This window comes from Ictidomys tridecemlineatus, chromosome 5, assembly GCF_052094955.1.
Source record: "Ictidomys tridecemlineatus isolate mIctTri1 chromosome 5, mIctTri1.hap1, whole genome shotgun sequence".
In the NCBI taxonomy this organism is placed as follows: domain Eukaryota; kingdom Metazoa; phylum Chordata; class Mammalia; order Rodentia; family Sciuridae; genus Ictidomys; species Ictidomys tridecemlineatus.
The window spans coordinates 170,622,741-170,639,688 of record NC_135481.1 but is presented as its reverse complement, the minus strand read 5'-3'; the positions used below and the strand labels follow the sequence as shown (position 1 = coordinate 170,639,688).

The following is a 16,948-nucleotide window of genomic DNA, read 5'->3' as shown; positions in this document are numbered from 1 at the left end:
GTCTATACATGATAAGAATTTAAACATTGGCTCCTGAGTGGAGGTTGGAGAATAGAGTAGAGAAAGGAGGCCAAACCTGGACCAGCTGTTGTGGAATCAAGGGCTGCTAACTTATCCTTCCCACATGTCCTTCAGGTTGGAGGTGCCCTTCCTTGCAATTTATTCTTATGGGGAGTCCTGAAAACAGGGGACAACTTTCTCTTCCCTTCAGGGAGAATATATGAATGTCAGGACACATTTAAAAATTCATATTTACATCCAAAGTCATTTTTAAAGTTATTCCAAAATGAATTAAAATGCCACTTTACACCTTTTACAATAGACCAAATTCAGAACACTGACAACATCAAATGCAATATGAACTCGCATTCATTGTTGGTGGAAGGCAAAATGGTACAGCGACATTGGAAGATAGTGTGTTAGTCAGCTTTCCATTGCTGTAACATATATCTGAGGTACTCAACTTATAAAGAGGAAAGGTTTATTTTTTGCTCAAGTTTTTGGAGATTTCTGTCTTTGATTGGTTGTCCTCACTGCTTTTGGGCCTGGGGCAACTCAGTATGTCATGGTGGCGGTGTGTGGTAGAGAATTGATGGAAGAAGGTCTTAGAAACCAGGAGAATTGGAATAATACATCCATGGATAGAGAGGTGGCCACAGGAAGAGTTCCAAGGGCTGAATGTGAGACCCAGTAGTATACTCATAGCTTTTCATGTACATCACTGAGACAATTTTCAATAGACCCTTCTCCATTAAATTTACCCTCAAATTAACGATTTCAATTATTTTTCCTAGTGGAATGGAAAAGAGGTCAAGATAGTACAAAACAACAAATCCTTCATATTAGTGTTTCTAATATTGTAATGTGCAAAGGAATCATGTTAATTCACATGAATTGCCCATGAGTCACCTGGGGATCTTGTTAAAACAGAGATTTGGACTCTGCGGGTGTGGGGTAAGACTCTGCATCTTAAAACAAGCTCCCAGGAGATACCAGTGCTGCTGCTCTGCAGATCACACTCCAGGGAGCAGGAGTCAAAAAATTTAGACTTTAAATCATTTATATGTGACTTTTATGATTTTTTTGTTTGTTTCTTAAGGAAGATCTGAGTAGGAAACTGATCAAAACATTGTAATTTGCTAGTCATTATTTTGTTGGGTCACATTTTGGCTAACGATGTCCTCAAAGCTCTGATCACATTTAATCATGGCTAGCTTCCCCATGATGCTGAATTCATTGTTTATAGGTACCATGGCTCATTAACTATAACACCCCGAGAACTCAATTTCTTGAAGGTCTTTAAGTAAGGTATGTAAGTGGGGTAATTAGGGACCAGTTATATAATGGTTGATTTGTACGGCAGAATATCAGATTTGTAGCATTAGGAAAAAAAAAAAAAAGGTAAATATCCAAGCATTGCTGCCAGAAGACGATCATCTTACCCAGCCTGTGGATAATGTGGAAGAAACCCCCTGGAAGTCAAATCTTAAAGATGAGTAGTCAGGGAAATAAGAAGGAGTTCCTGGGAGGTCAGTGAGAACAAAGCATACATCACCAGCTCTCACACAGCATCAGCATCATCAGAAGAATGTTCACTGCTGCATGAAAGACAGCAAGAGAATGCTTTTAGGCAGGAATACAGCAATGGGCACAAGACCCCAGAGAACAAGGGGGTGGAGTGGAGAGATTGGGATGTTGATGGAGTCATCCGGAGACAAACGCTTCCATGCCCCATAGGCTCCCACATTTCTGTGTGTTCCACATAGACCTGTTTGCCCTTCTGTGGGATGCCTCACTAGACAGCGAGGTCTGCAAGTTTCCATCAGGATTTAAAAATAAACTGTGTTGAGACTGAAGAAAATGATCACTTCTTCAACTCTCTTATTTACGTTTGTAATGGGCACTATATTTCAAGGCCACAAAACTCGGGAATTGCAAAGTGGAAATTTCCTTTGTTTTATAAAAATGAACTTCATCATCCAAATCTCTATATCAGACACTGTTGCTGACCCACCATGTCTCCTCGGTGTTGTGGAATTATTATTTCAGTGCATGCTGACCCAAAGGCTTCCTATTATACCTCGTTACCTGAGAGTTTTCTCTGGCTGTTCTCTGGCTAAGGCAGGTGGGAGGAGGGATCAGGGAGCTGACCCAGGCAGGAGCAAATTTAACTAATGACTGACCTATCTGCTCATTGCCATTGATGGTGGGTGTTTTACTTTTTTTTTTATATTTATTTTTTAGTTGTAGTTGGATACAATACCTTTATTTTATTTATTTATTTTAATATTTATTTTTTAGTTGTGTTGGACACACTACCTTTATTCATTTATTTTTATGTGGTGCTGAGGATCGAACCCAGGGCCTCACATATGCTAGGCGAGCACTCCATCACAGCTCGGATGGTGAGTGTTTTAGTTGGCTTTTTCCCTCCACTATGAACAAAAGATCTGACAATTTTTTAGAGAAAGAAAATTTTATTGATGGTCACGGCTTCAGAGGTCTCAGTCCATAGGTAGCTGACACCATGACTCTAGGCCTGAGGTGAGGCAGGATACCATGGCAGAAGGGTGTGGAGGAGGAAAGGACATGACAGCCAGGAAATAGAGACATGTGTAGAACATGTTAAAATACAGATTCCCAGACCCTACTCCAGACCTAAGATCAGAACTTCTGGAAACAGGGTCTGGGTGTTTGTTTCAATCAGCTCCCGGGTGATTCTGAAGACTCACCAGGACAAAATATAAACTCAAAGACATGCCCCTGCCCTGTGACCTACTACTTCCAGCTATACCCTACCTACCTATAGTGGATTAATCCATTCAAGTGGATTAATGCACTGATTAGTTAAGATTCTCATAACCCAATCATTTCACCTCTAAAATTTCTTTCATTGTGGAGGACACCTCATATCTAAACCATAAAGGTGGGTGATTACTCAGGGGATGCTCTAATCAGTCTCCCAGGTGTCTCACAGTTTGGGCCCCCATTGTAGTAAACAGTTCATCGACACACCCTTCATGGACTGCTTTCCCCTTGTGGTCTCACATCTCTACTCCCTCACCAGTATTTTATGAGGCCACGTGCAAGATAAATCACTTGCACTGAAATCTGTGCGTGAGGGTCCGCTTCTGGAGTAACCCAATCCAAGACAGCCCCTCTTTCCTCCTAAATACATAAAACTTAATCCAGACTTGTTCAGGTAAACACAGTTATTTTCAAAGTTTTTAGGGTTTTCTTCCTCTCCATGTCTCTATATAACCCTAGATCCCAGAATTCAGGGGTCTAGAGAAGGTAGAGGGTCGGAGTGTCAACATTTTGTATGTAGTTAGATTTTTGCTGATTTTCCAGTTTTTACTATGGTATCTCCTACTCTCAACTATGCCTGGTATCTTCATTTTATTCTTTCTGGGTGAAAAATCTTTCAGTTTTCAGATGGTACCAAGGAGGAGAATCTGGGTGTCCATTTGCTTTGTAAGCAAACTTGACTCATCTGTTTTCAGCATCACGCTCAATCTTGCTGCCAATAATACCTGAAAAAATTGGGGTTTCTGCTGACCAAAGATTGCTTCTTGGATATTTTTCCCATAGTCAACTTGGGATTCCATTTTCTTGAGTCTCCTGATTTAGTTACCATTCATCTTTCTACTTCCCAGATTCCAAAATGGCAGTGGTTGGGCTGGGAATATGCTCAGTTGGTAGAGTGCTTGCCTAGCATGCACAAGGCCCTGGGTTCAATCCCCAGCATCACAAAAAACAAATCAAAACAAAACAAAAAACCCCAAAATGGCAGTGGTCACAGATTTTCTGCCTGTCTTTTTATTTTGTGGCTATACTTTTTTTTTTTTAAACTATTCTTTTGCTGTTTTTGGTAAATTTCATGGAAGTTTAGAGGTAATTTTTACATTAAGTTCACTATTTAAGTTGAAAACTCCTTCTCACCAAATGCTTCTTAAAACTGTTCAATATGGAAGGCAGCAATGGGACCAACAGTGACTATCCATCTCCCAGAGCGCTTGGTTTGGCCTTCAGAATCACCTGGGAGCTGATTGAAACAAACACCCAGACCCTACTCCCAGAAGTTCTGATTTTAGGTCTGGAGTAGGGTCTGGGAATCTGTATATTAACATGTCCTACAAATGATTCTTGAAGATTATCATAATAGAAAAACTGCCTGCACAAATTGCTGACAGATGGCCAGCCAGATCTTAGTTCACACCTTCATTGCCAGCCTGTGCAAACAGTGAGATGATTCTGAATGTTAGGAAGTGATCTAATATATGTAGCTTGAATCTGTGTTCAGTGAACCTTCTGTCATTGTTCCTAGTTCTATTCCTTGAGACAGTGCCTCATTTGTATGGTTGCTGTTTGTATGACTTTGGAAGCTTCAACTATTTTCATACCTCCCTTTGAGCTTCTCTTTACTTAGGTGCTTTACTAGTTTACTACCTCTTCCTGGAGCAGGTTTTTCAGTTGGTTTACTGTCCTGGATAGCTGCTTCTGGCAACCTAACTCCAGTTTATCAACATCTTTCATGGGAGCCAAATGGAATTCAATATCCTCAGTTGTTGAACTGGAATACAAGGTGGTTGTTATGTCCCTATAATCAGACTTTACATATATTAATGTGGTCATTGATTATATGATTTTGCTTCACTTTTATTTTTAAGTACATTATTACTAATGGTTCGGTTTGCATCTTGGACAGATGCCCTGTCTCAATGGATCTTCCATCTGGACCTTTTAAGTCAGGTCCCGCACTGCTACACTCAATAACAGACTCAAACAATGGGTTGAATGGATAAGTAGACGAATATATGAACCTGGAAAGGAAATGGAAGTGAAAGTTGAAGGGACATTTCTTGATGTTATGGAATTCTGGTGAAGTCCTAAAGGTGGAATAGTAGGTGAAATTAACCTTCACTTTCAGAGAGAGGTACTAGAATGGACAAGGTGTTTTTTTTTCCCCTTCAAAAAGAAAGTTCAAGACATGACCAAGCCAGTCTTACTAGAAAATATTAGAGCCAACTCAATGGTCATAGACTCTTTCTCTGACCTCCAGTCTTTATGAGAAGTCAATATATTTGGGATCATTTTGGGGAAGTCATTGGTAAAGGAGAGCTCAGCTTAGTGGGGGCCTCTATGGTTCCTTTCATCATCCCCCCCCCATGTGGCCTTTCACTTCTGGTGGAGACCTGATGAGATGCAGAGCCCCGTGGACCCATTTTGGTGCAGACATAGGGAAGAGGAAGGTGGGGGAAACTGGACCTGGGAGATTGATATGAAACGAAGTCTGGAACCCACGTCTCACAGCTCGTGCTCATGTCAGAATGGTAACTTGGCACTACCTGGGATGGCAGGGTGTATTTGGTGTGGCAAGCATTGGCAAGTGGAACCACGGGTTGTAATCATCAGGTATAAGTCATATATCGATGGGATCTTACCCAAGAGGTAAGGGGATTCTGGCAGAAAGAAGGTTGGAATGGATCAGTGGGACAAGAATCAGAAAACAGGGAGACACATGACGCTATGCAGGGAGTATTGCCCATACCAGACGACTGCATGGTATGAAGCCTTGTGTGGAGCACTTCCCAAGGACTCACAGACATACCCCTTCAGGAGCAGATTGAAAGCCTGACAAACACTGAAGACCTCTCCAGCCTTCTCTAGTTATTAATCTCTCTGGCTTTGTCCTAGATAAGGGAAGAAGTGAAGGAAGAGCAGGACAGCTCACAGTTCCCTTCTTCACTGCAAGCCCTCAAACCACAGGGTAGGCATGATCTGGAAGAAGAATTGATGCTTTAAATTGCATATGAGATTGGAGTTTTGATTTGGACTGAAATTGCTTTGCAATAGCTAAAATATAAATCATTTCAGAATGAGACTGCTCTTACTGGTGAAAGTGATTGATCTCTCTCAGATGTTTTCTAGGGGTAGGATGGTGCACTTTTGAAGAAAAAGAATGGAAGGATATATGAATCTGTTTCCTGCTTGGACTTTAGGAAGCTCAGCATGTTTAATTTGAATTAACAAATGGATTCTAGTTATTGTCCAAATCCCATGTAACTGCTAGTCTCCTGGACTCCTGAGAGTCTGTGGTCAGATCATTCATTCATTCAGCTTTTAGTTGGTTCTTGTTTTGTGCCTCCTTTTGGGCTAAGTCCTTAGTATCCTTGATGAATGAACCAGGCTCTTGACATTGAGGAGCTTGTTTGGCTTTTAGAGAAGGAGGGAATTCTGCTGAGCTCTGAAGATGGCTCAGTCCTCTGCTGGAAGAGAAAAGAAGGTATTTGTTCAAAATAAGAGTGCTATCTCTTGGAGGTCAGTGTTCCTGATGTCCCACTCTGGCCTGACCTGGCTCATTGATTCACTCATCCATTCATTCAAGAAATATGTAATGAATATCACCTACTTGGTGTCTTTCTTAGAGGCAGATTGTGCAGTATGACAAGTCTCTGTCTCATTCTCTTAGAAATTCAAGTGGTTTGGGATAGGTGTTTTGTAATCTATATTTTATATGTACTACTGTGCCTTCCCCAAGTTGCTCCTAGTGCTCTATAAACTCAAACCAAATCAGGAGAACAGGGAAGGGTCTAATTATGCTGGTGTTGCCTGAGCACCCCAAAGGAAATGACAAAGGGTCAGTGTCCTCCTCTTCTCCCATATCTGGGTACTGGGGGTTGAGTTGCTGGATAGAGTTGCAGTGTTTGGACATATTTGTTCCAATACATGTTGTTTTTCTGAAATTCAAATTTAACTGGATATCCCAAATTTTAACTCGTAAATAGGGCAATTCTATTTAGGAAAAGCTTTCTCAGGATGGAGAAAGGCCATGTCTCATCTCAGGTTTTCAAGAGAACCCTTCTCCTACAGCTGGTCTGTGCTGTTGGCTTTCCTCACCTAGCCCTTAGGGGGCAGCACCCAATGTGAAGTCCTTGAATGGAAAACAGGTTCTTGTTGCACAGGACAGTTTGCCTCTCTGGGCCTGATTTTTCCCACTGGAAAAAAAAATCAGAGGGCTGAGAAATCCATGGGCCATTCCAACATAACAGATGGACTTAGCTTTAAGGGAGTAAACAATACAGGAGCATTTGGTCATTTGTCTACTCTGTACCCATTCACAGCTGTGTGTGTAAAGAGGCAGGATGGATTAGAGACCCTAAACTTCCCAAGATAATGCAGGAAATGGCTTGTTAAGAGTTAACAGGCGTGCTTTTTTTGATTTTGTAGTGTAGAAAACCATGCTACAGGCAGTGGGAGGAAGAGGGAGCAGTTGGGGCCCTGCCTCATTTCTGTCTCAGTTTACCTTGCCCAAAATGACCCCCACTCCCTTCACCCCTCCTCATCCCTTGGAGGAAACAAAAGTTCTTTCTTCTGTTCCTGGCATCTAGCAGGCTGGAAGGAGGAAACAAAGACACAATGGCTGGTGGTTGAGCTGAGCTTGAAAAGGCCCTGCCTCAGGGGGCCCAGTGCCTGCCACAGCCCCATCTAGGAGGCTGCTCCTGGCTATTCATTCATTCAATTTTTTTTTTCTGGAACATAAGGCAAGGAGGAAGGGCAGAGCTCTACAGAACTGGAGGGGAAGCCAGAAAAATGACTACAATAAGAGGAGAGAAAAATGCGTCTGTCCCACATTGCTTTTGTACCTAACTCTAGGATCACAGAAATTTTGCAGGACAGAGAGAGAGACTAACTGAGAAAAGTTGAACAAAGCTCTTACCAGAGCTTCTACTACGTGGAAGGACAGAGAGTATCTGGAGGGTGGAGGTGACTATTTCTCTGAAGCAGAAAAGTGTTGACTCTTGGTTCTGGGAGAGAGGTTGGTAGGTGTCATTGTCTTAGTCTGTTTGTGCTGCTATCACAAAATACCACAAAAAATAGGGATTTATTTCTCACTGTTCCGGAGGCCGGGAAGTTCAAGATCAAGCTGCCAGCAGGTTCAGTATCTGCTTCCAAGATAGTGCCCTGAACACTGCACATCCGCCTGGTGGAAGAGCAGATGAACTGAAAGGGTTGAACACTGTCCTTACCTGGTGAAAAAGCAGAAGGGAACAAGCCTACTTCCTCAAGCCCTTTTTTAAAGGCTCTAACCCCATCCATGAAGGTAGAATTAAGTGATCACTTCCTAAAGGCCCGACCACTTACCACTTTTGCATTGGTAGTTAAGTAACAACATATGAATTTGGGGACACGTATTGGATCATAGCAGTTGTGGACACCATTGTGCTACTTGAGCCTCCTGGGAACCCCTTTACTACTTCTCTCTGTGTATCCCCCAGTTTTGAGTACTTTGCTGCTAATGCTGTCATCTGTGCCTTTTGGAAGGTTGTCTTGGGTGGTTGGAGCTGCCTTGTCTAACAGAAGCCAGAGGGCCTGGGGGTTTCATGTTATTCCCACCAATTCCTCCCTTCCTAGCCCAGGACAGGTGTGGGAGTGCCGAAGCTCAGATGCCCAAGGTGAGACGGTCTGACGCATGGTTTATGTTCCAGATCTCCCCATAAGAGCAGACTGAGGCTAGGGATCCATCTGAAATGCGTTCCTTGCATGACTTCTTCCTCTTCTGCATCCTGCTTCCTCCTCTTTCTTACGGGTTTCTCCTTATTTCTTTTCTAATTCATTAAGGAATTCATTATTTAATAATGACCACTTACATTTGAGTCCTGTTTCAGGTCAGATTTTGATTTGATGATAGCAGTGAAGCAGCCTTTTGTTTGAACCTAAGGAAGATGTTCCAGTTAACAGCCCAAGTCCTCAAGAAAGAAGAGAGGCAGAGGGGAATCAGCTTCAACCAGCCATGACCTTGTGGGAACCATGACGCCAGAGCAGAATTATAATTTGGACCAGACCCAGGTCTCCCGTGGCAGGAAGAAGGGTGGATGTTTAAGAGCAGAATCTCCTGGAGGTTGGCATTCTGATCTCTATAATGTTTCTTTTTTCACTTCAGGATCTTTGAAATGATTTACGTAAGAAAACATAAATATATGGGGCAAATGTATTTGTTTTAGACTCATGTCCCATTTTGGTTTTTAAAAATTGTGTGTATTTAAGATGTACATGATGTTTTGACATACACAGTGAAGTGATTATTACAGTCAGGCAAATTAACATCGCCTCTCCCACATGGTTAACATAAGGTATAGCATGTGTATGTGTCTGTGTAGTATGAGCATTGGAAATCTACTTTTCAAGAAAAATTTTTGGTATCCTACGATATTATTAACTATAGTCATCTTGCTGCACATCTTGCTGTACTTATTTATCTTATATACATATATAGCACCTCATTTCTCCCTTCTCCCTGGCTCAAGTAACCACCATTCCACTCTGCACTTCTGTGTAGGTACACTTCCACATGTGAGTACATTCCTAGCAGTATGACCTGGAGCAAGTCACTCAACTTCTCTGAGCCTTAGTTTCCTCAACTATAAAATGAGGCTAAGAGCGACTCAGACCTCAGAGAGTTGTTGAGAGGGTTGTATGAGCTAATGTATATGCCTGACATGGTGAGTATGTTGGTTCTGGAACCTGAGTGTCAGTGTTAATATAAAATAGAAAACCATCCCGTCTTTAACCAAGGTGTCTTTCCAAGGAGGGACATGCCAACTGCTAAATAATGCATCCAGCTGGTGAGTTTTGAAGAGAGTTGTTATGGCAACTCTATTTTTAAGTCATGAAATTGGCAACAGCCATGAATTTGGGAGTAGGTGACAACAAGAAGTGATGAGGATGACATAAATAAACTTGAAAAAAAAAGAAGAGGAAGGAACTAAGAACATGAGAAGCAAGTACAGAAGCACATATTAAGGGTGGATAATTGTGAGTCCTGGTGGCAGTCAGGAATCTGTCCTGTTCTGCACAGAATGAAAGGCAAGCCAGGGAAGGGACTTGTTACCTGGTTGTGGCTGTGGCCCTCCCTGTCAAGGTTGCCTGAGCCCTTCTGCTCCTTGCTGTGCACCCCTGGAAGGAGAAGAGAAACCATCTCCCTCCACTATCCCTACCGATAGAACAATGGTCCTGCTTTAAGCTCTTCATTCCTATGTTCTTCCGTTTTACTTCCATTCTACCTGCCTGTCTCTACTGGAACTCCCTGGGAGGAGACATTCCCTCCCTTCCTCTCTCTGGAGGTTCCCAGTGACTCCCTGACATGGAGAAGTGCCGGGGATCCTCATTCACTCCTAGGAATAGGAAGAAGACAGAGTCATGGTCTCCCTGATACCTGAGTAGTGAGAATAGCAATTGGCACTGTGGGAACCATGTCGCCAGGGGGACACTTCATGCAGGTCTTAAGGGAAACTTCCCTGACAGGAGGCCAGGAGAGCTGGAGTCTGGGCTTGCTAGAGCCAAAGCTATGGTGGTTGCAAGAGAAATGAAGGACCTGCCCCAAAATATCGGCTACTGTTCTGTCTCTTCACCCAGGTGCATACTCTGCCCGTCTCTACCCCAGAGGGTGACCCTATATATGGTACTATTTAGGCTCCCCTGCCACCTGGATTCTGGTTGGGTTTGGCCAATGAGAGGTCCCTGGACTAGAAGGCAGACAGAAGGAGAGGACTAGCCTCTAGTGGCTGCTTTGATATGGCTCCATCCCTTTGGAAATGGCCTCTTGGCTCTCCAGCTGTTACGGTTTGGATGGGAGGTGTCCCCCCAAAGCTCATGTGTGAGACAATGCAAGAAGGTTCAGAGGAGAAATGATTGGGCTGTAAGAGTCTTAACACAATAAGTGAACTAATCCCTGATGGGGTTAATTGAAGTGGTAGGGTGCGGCTGGAAGAGGTGGGAACTGGGGCGTGGCTTCAGTGTATATATTTTGTATCTGGAGAGTGGAGTTTCTCTCTCTGCTTCTTGATCACTGTGATGTGAGCTGCTTCCCTCTGCCACCCCTTCCTGCCATGATGTTCAGACTCACCTCAAACCCTAAGGAATGGAGCCGGCCTTCTATGGACTAAGATCTTTGAAACTGTAGACTTCAAATAGCCTTTTCCTCCTTACAGTTGTTCTGGCCAGACCCTTTAGTCACAGAAGCAGAAAGGTTAACCAAAAGACCAGCTTTCACTGGTCTCCTGCATTCCTTTGCTTCCCTTACCCTCAGTCCCAAGGACGGTAATGCTGCTGTCTTCTGCTGGCTTCTAGGAGCCAGATCACTTCTTATTGGTCCCCTTAGCCCCACAGGCACAGCTATAAATAGTACCTTCGTTCAAGTTTGCTCATTTGAACCAGCTGAGTTGAATTCATTTCTTACGAAGACCCTGACTGGCACATGGAGAGAGAATCAAGGCACCAAGGATCCTAATTTGTGTGGAATTGGTTTGCTGAGACAGCAAAGATGCAGATTGGAGTGGGAGAAAGAGAGTAGAATAAACTGGGCGGATACAGTGGTAGAGCCCACTTGGAGAGCTGGATCTCATAGGCCCAAAGGATAATGGTGGTTCCAGCTGGTGCTGCAACCAGAGAGACATTCTTCTATGAGGGGAGGAGGGAGAGGTGCCTGATTGTCTCAAACTTGTCAAGTTCTTTATTGATTTTTGCTTCTGGATCTTGTAGCCAATCACCTCGCTATATTCTTAATATTTCTATTTGTTTTTTTTTTCCTAGTTTTTTCCCCCGTATAGATGATAATATTATCTACAAATAAAGACACTGGATTCTTCATTTCTAATTTGGTAACATTTCCCCCTTCTCTTATTGTGCTGACTTCCCTTACCTTTAGTCCCAAGGACAGTAAGGCCGGTGTCTGCTGCTGGTTGAAAGGAGGAGATGATACAAATATTTACCTTGTTCTTGCCTTAAAGCGATCACCAATTTCTCTTTAATCCTCATCTCAGAGCTCCCCACTCCAGGGATTTGTCTCACCTCCCAACCCTGCTTTCCCTGGTGCTGAGAGGCTCTGTCTGTGTCTGAGAATGTCTTGGGGGAATGGGAGGTAGCTCTTCACAGTCTAGGGCCCAGAGGGCAGCCCAGGATTAACTCTTTCTTCCAGGTCTCGGCTACATCTACATATTTTACTCGAAAGCCTCTCCATTCTTCACAGTTTCCAGTGGTATTGAATCTGGCAGAGAGTCACGTGACTGCCCACTCCCTTTCTCCCTTTACCCTCTTTCTTTCTCCAAAGGTAACTGTCAGAGAGAGTTGCAACCCTCAAGGAGACAGAATAACATTTTCCTTCGCACCCCATGATTTTCAAGACCACATTTCCTCAGTGGAGTTGAACTTCACACTTTGACGTGGAACATCGCTGGCTCCTTTCTTTTGTCTCAATCTTCTTGCGTTGTGCACCTGGGTCTGCTGGGAGTAAGAAAGAGCTCTACTTCTTAATAACTATTCCCTCGGCTCGGCAAAGACTGACTCTAAAAAGCTTTGCAATTGCTACATGAAAGCTCAATTAAAGTCTTAGCCAAGGGTTACTCTCCTTTCCAGTTTGGAATAGGGAGGGTGTATGGATTTCTTCTCCCTGTTCATAGCAATGCTATAGAACAGATGAGCTGTAGCTTTCAAGTGTTTAAGTGGGTGGGGGAAGCAGTTCTCCTAAGACATATGGTCCCCAGAATGCGTGGGCTGTGGTTTGGTTCTATGTGTGCATTTTCTTCACAGGCCTTCCTTTCCAGGGGGTTTCAATTTGCATCAAAGTGGCAGACTTGGGTAGGAAAGAGGGGCGGCAGAGATGCCACAAAAAGTGACAGTTTGGTCAATTAAAATCTTAGACCATATGGTTTTCCTTAGGTAGTGTCCAAAGTTGTGTCTCATGACAAACAAGGTTTGAATTTGAGGGATTACAGTCTTTTCATTCTTCCCAGTGATGTTCTGTAAGTATATCTTGAACACCGAGTTACCAAACATTGAACGATTGCTCCTAAGGGAAGCACAGGGTTAGTCAGGTTCCTGCAAGTTACTGGTCACAACATTTTTGTCCGCTAGTCAATGCATAACGTTGTTTTATGTGTTTCTGTTCAAAGATTCATTATTTTGTATATATATATATATATGTATATATATATATATATACACAGAAAGATTCATTATATGTATATAATGAATTCATTATATATATTCATTACCACTGAACTTGTGACCAACACCACTATAACTCAAGCCTGAAGCAAGCTTCTCTAACACACCTATTTTCTCTGTAAGAGAAATATATGTGACAAGAACAACTTAGAAGACATCATCTCCTCCTCCTTTTCTTTCTTTTTCTCCTCCTCCTCATCCTTCTTTTCTTTTTGATAAAGAGGTTTGGATACAGAGCCTCACACATACTAGGCAAGTGATCTACCTCTGTACTTCATCCCAGCCCTTTTAAAATTTTAAGACAGAATCTCACAAAGTGGCAGAAGGCAGCCTTGAGCCTGGGTTCCTCCTGCCTCAGCCTCATCAGTAACTGGGGTTACAGATATGTGGCCCCATGCCTGGAATATCATTGCCTCCTTGTACTTTGGAACACCAAACATTACTTTAGCAGTACGCTTGAGGGACATTTTAAACAGTGAAATCACCAAGGAGAAGCACAAAAGTGCAAAAGGTATGACACTGAATAGACCTTGAAAAGGATTAGGCTCCCCTAGAACTAGGAAGGCAGAGCGTCAACTTGTTCCACCTCAGCTGGGAACATGTGCCAGATTTTTCACTATTTAGTATGTGTACATGAATGACTGTGAAAGCATCATGAATATTGATTTGGGTTATCAATAAATTTTAGTGTGTGAGCAAATTCATGAATATGGAATCCAAGAATAATGAGGATATATACAAGTATGTGTGTATGACAAAAGACCGCTTTGTCCACCTGTTGGACCATCCTGTGGCTGAGTTCAGTACAAAGATTATGTTGGGATCCTGCCTAGAAGCTAGGTTGTGTTAGTCAGTTTCCCATAGCTGTGATCAAAATACAAGACAAGAACAACTTAGAAGAGGAAAAAGTTTATTTTGGCTCATGGTTTCAGAGGTCTCAGTCCGTGATTGGCCAGCTCCATTCCTTTGGTCTGAGATGAGGCAGAATATCATGGCGGAAGGCCATGAGAAAGGAAAGCTGCTTGTTTCATGGCAGACAGGAAGCAGGGGTCAGGTGAGAGACAGGTGATAGGGACAAGATATAGTACTCAAGGGCATGCCCCCAGTGATCTGCTTCTTCCAGCTAAGCTCCATTTGCCTGCTGTTACCACCCTGTAGTCTATTCAAATTATTAATACATCAAATTGATTAATCCATTTATGAGGTTATAGCCCTAATGATTACCTAAACACCCTACTACCTCTGAATCTTGCTGTATTGGGGACTGTCCTTTCAAAACATGAGCTCTTTAGGAGACATTCAAGATCTAAACTATCACATAGATCCCGAGCTGGGAACCCAAGGTCAGTGTTAAGTGAGATTCCAGAACTGAATTCTTTCCTCTTAGCCTGAGAATCACATGTGGAATTTCAGTACAAGCACTCAACAAAGGGAGGCAAGGATATTGCATCTGTGTGGCTTCCTGTCCAAGGGTTGGCTTCCCCACTTCTTGGAGGGAAAGTTCACTGCCTAATTCCCTGTTCGGTGTTAACTTTTTCCAAGTTTCAGTGAAACAGTTTCACCCCCTTTAGTTTGTTGTATCTGAAGAAGGTGCCAGACACATTTTTCTTTTTCTCTCCCTTCCTTTCTTTCTTTCATTGGGAATTTAACCCAGGGGAACTTTACCACTGAGCTGCATCTCCAGCCCTTTTCATTTTTTTTTTAATTTTGAGATAGGTTCTCACCAAATTACCAAGAGCATCTAACTATATTGACCAAAGTTGCATTTCAAACTATTGGCATGCCTGATGGCCTCAGGAAAAAGAGACTCAATAGCCAAAGACACTGATGACTGATCTACTGAGCCTCTCAGGAGTTATTTGCAGTCCTTATAGTCTTTGGTGATTAATGTGTTCACATCCCTGCTATTTGGAGAAACGAAGTTAAGCTGTGCTTGAAAGCAATAAAGACATTTTCTATGGGAATCCAGGCTGCCCTGCTGACACACTGCCTGGGTTACTGATGTTTCTCCTAGCAAAGGGTTCAGAAGAAAGATGAAGATTAGCAAAAGGCATGTATCCCATTTAGTGGCACTACCACTGGACATACCAGGATTTCTATGTCCTGGTCCCTCTTGTGTCCATGTGCCAAAACTTCTATCAGGGAAGGAACAGAGACAGAAGATGTATTTGTGCTACTCTTCAAAAGGCACCATTAACCCCAAAAGGTAGGTATACCTTAGGAGGAAGACTGACCTCGTGACTGGGAGCATTTGGTTCCTGAGAAGCATGGGGAATGACCACTGCTCAGGCTAGCCAGTAGTAGCTTGTGTGAAGACTGCATATTCTGTCTTGGGTGACCCAGACCTCTCTTGTCTTTGAATGCAAACATATCCCATCTGGACTGACTGCTTTCCCTGGGGCCAGGTTGCCTTTCATCTCAATCTACTTCCCAACAGGGCTCTAGCATTACTTGCAAATAGCCCCAAGGACATTTAAGGAGAAAAGAAAGGAAGGAGCAGTGGAGTGGTCCTGGTGGAATTCTCTCTGGTTTACCTGGAATCCTGGGTTCTGGATCCTAAAGTTCCTTGGATGAGATGTACTCTTGGCCCACCAGAGAGAGGAAATGTATCTTCCATGCAGCTTAAGATTCTCCTAGGAGTCCAGATACCATTTAAATGTCTTTTTAAGCATTCTAAGTGAGAGTCCACTCCTTTGGGCTCAGGTATACATAGTCACTGAGTACTCTTCACTGGCCCAGAGTTCAAATCTTGGGGCAATGTTTTGGCTCCAACATGTGTTGCCATGTGCACTAAAAGGCCTTTCCTAGCCGGCTGCCGGTGCACTGTAATCTCAGTGGCTCGAGACGCTGAGGCAGGAGGGTCACAAGTTCAGAGCCAGCCTCAGCAAAAGCAAGGCTCTAAGCAACTCTGTGAGGCTTTGCCTCTAAATAAAATACAAAAATAGGGCTGGGGATGTCGTTCAGTAGTCAAGTGCCCGAGTTTAGTCTCCGGTACCTCACTACCCCAAGAAAAAGGTCTTTCCTGGTCTGGTATCCTGTGTGTGTGTGTGTGTGTGTGTGTGTGTATGTGTGTGTGCGTGTACACGCACATGCGTATGTGTCTCCTCTTGAGTCCAAGGGGTAGAGAATGGTTAAATTGGGAGGATGTTTCTGGTAAAAACAGAACTCATTTTAAGTTTTCTAATCACTTTCCACATGTCACATTCTCCCTTTTTTTTTTTTTTTACATTCTTCCTTTAAACTCTGGAATTGTTTTTCATGCCTGAGGGCCTAAAGTCATCTTTTAATTTCTCCAATTTGAGAGGCAACTTACTTCATTTTTCTTGTTCTGAATGAGAAAAATGAATCTGTTCTGCTAAAGGAGACAAAATTTTCAATATATAATAAAAGGGATAAATGAATGTATACACATGTGTGTATATACATTTTAATGTATATATATGTGTATAATGTATATATGTGTGTGTGTGTGTGTGTGTGTGTGTGTATGTGTGTGTATCTTACACTTGCTGTTAATTAGTCTCGAGAAGAAGACACAAATACTATTGATTTATTACCTTAATTTTGGATTGAGAGATAAACAGTCTCCATGCAAATAGCAGTAAACTTTTAAACAAACAAGGTCATTTTAAAACTAATGGGTAACATGGACACAGTATAGTGGTTCCCTGCTTCTTTGCACACAAGAACACAGTCCTGGGCAATGAGCTTGAGAGATGTAACGGAGATGAGTCTGGTTGCTGGTATGAGCTTCCACTGCTCTAAAAATGTCTTTGCCAAGTTCTGTCTCTGTTTCAGGGTTGAGCTGTTTAAATGGCTGTTGCTTCATTAATATCTAAATATACTAACATGATATGAAACATTAGCAGGGAAACAAACACTGTGATTAGGATTTCATATGTTAATTATTCCATTGAATAACAACACAACACTTTTATTCACT

The 16,948-nt window shown here is 42.7% G+C and overlaps 1 long non-coding RNA gene across 2 annotated transcripts in view; it reads left to right on the top strand.

Moving 5' to 3' along the window:
- Positions 1 to 16,948, top strand: part of LOC120886360 (uncharacterized) — a 41,263-nt gene that overhangs the window by 20,856 nt on the left and 3,459 nt on the right. For both annotated transcript variants that reach the window (XR_005729332.2, XR_013439568.1), the window contains exon 2: positions 8,670 to 8,902. This is a non-coding gene — a long non-coding RNA (uncharacterized LOC120886360). The remainder of the gene's footprint in view (positions 1 to 8,669; positions 8,903 to 16,948) is intronic.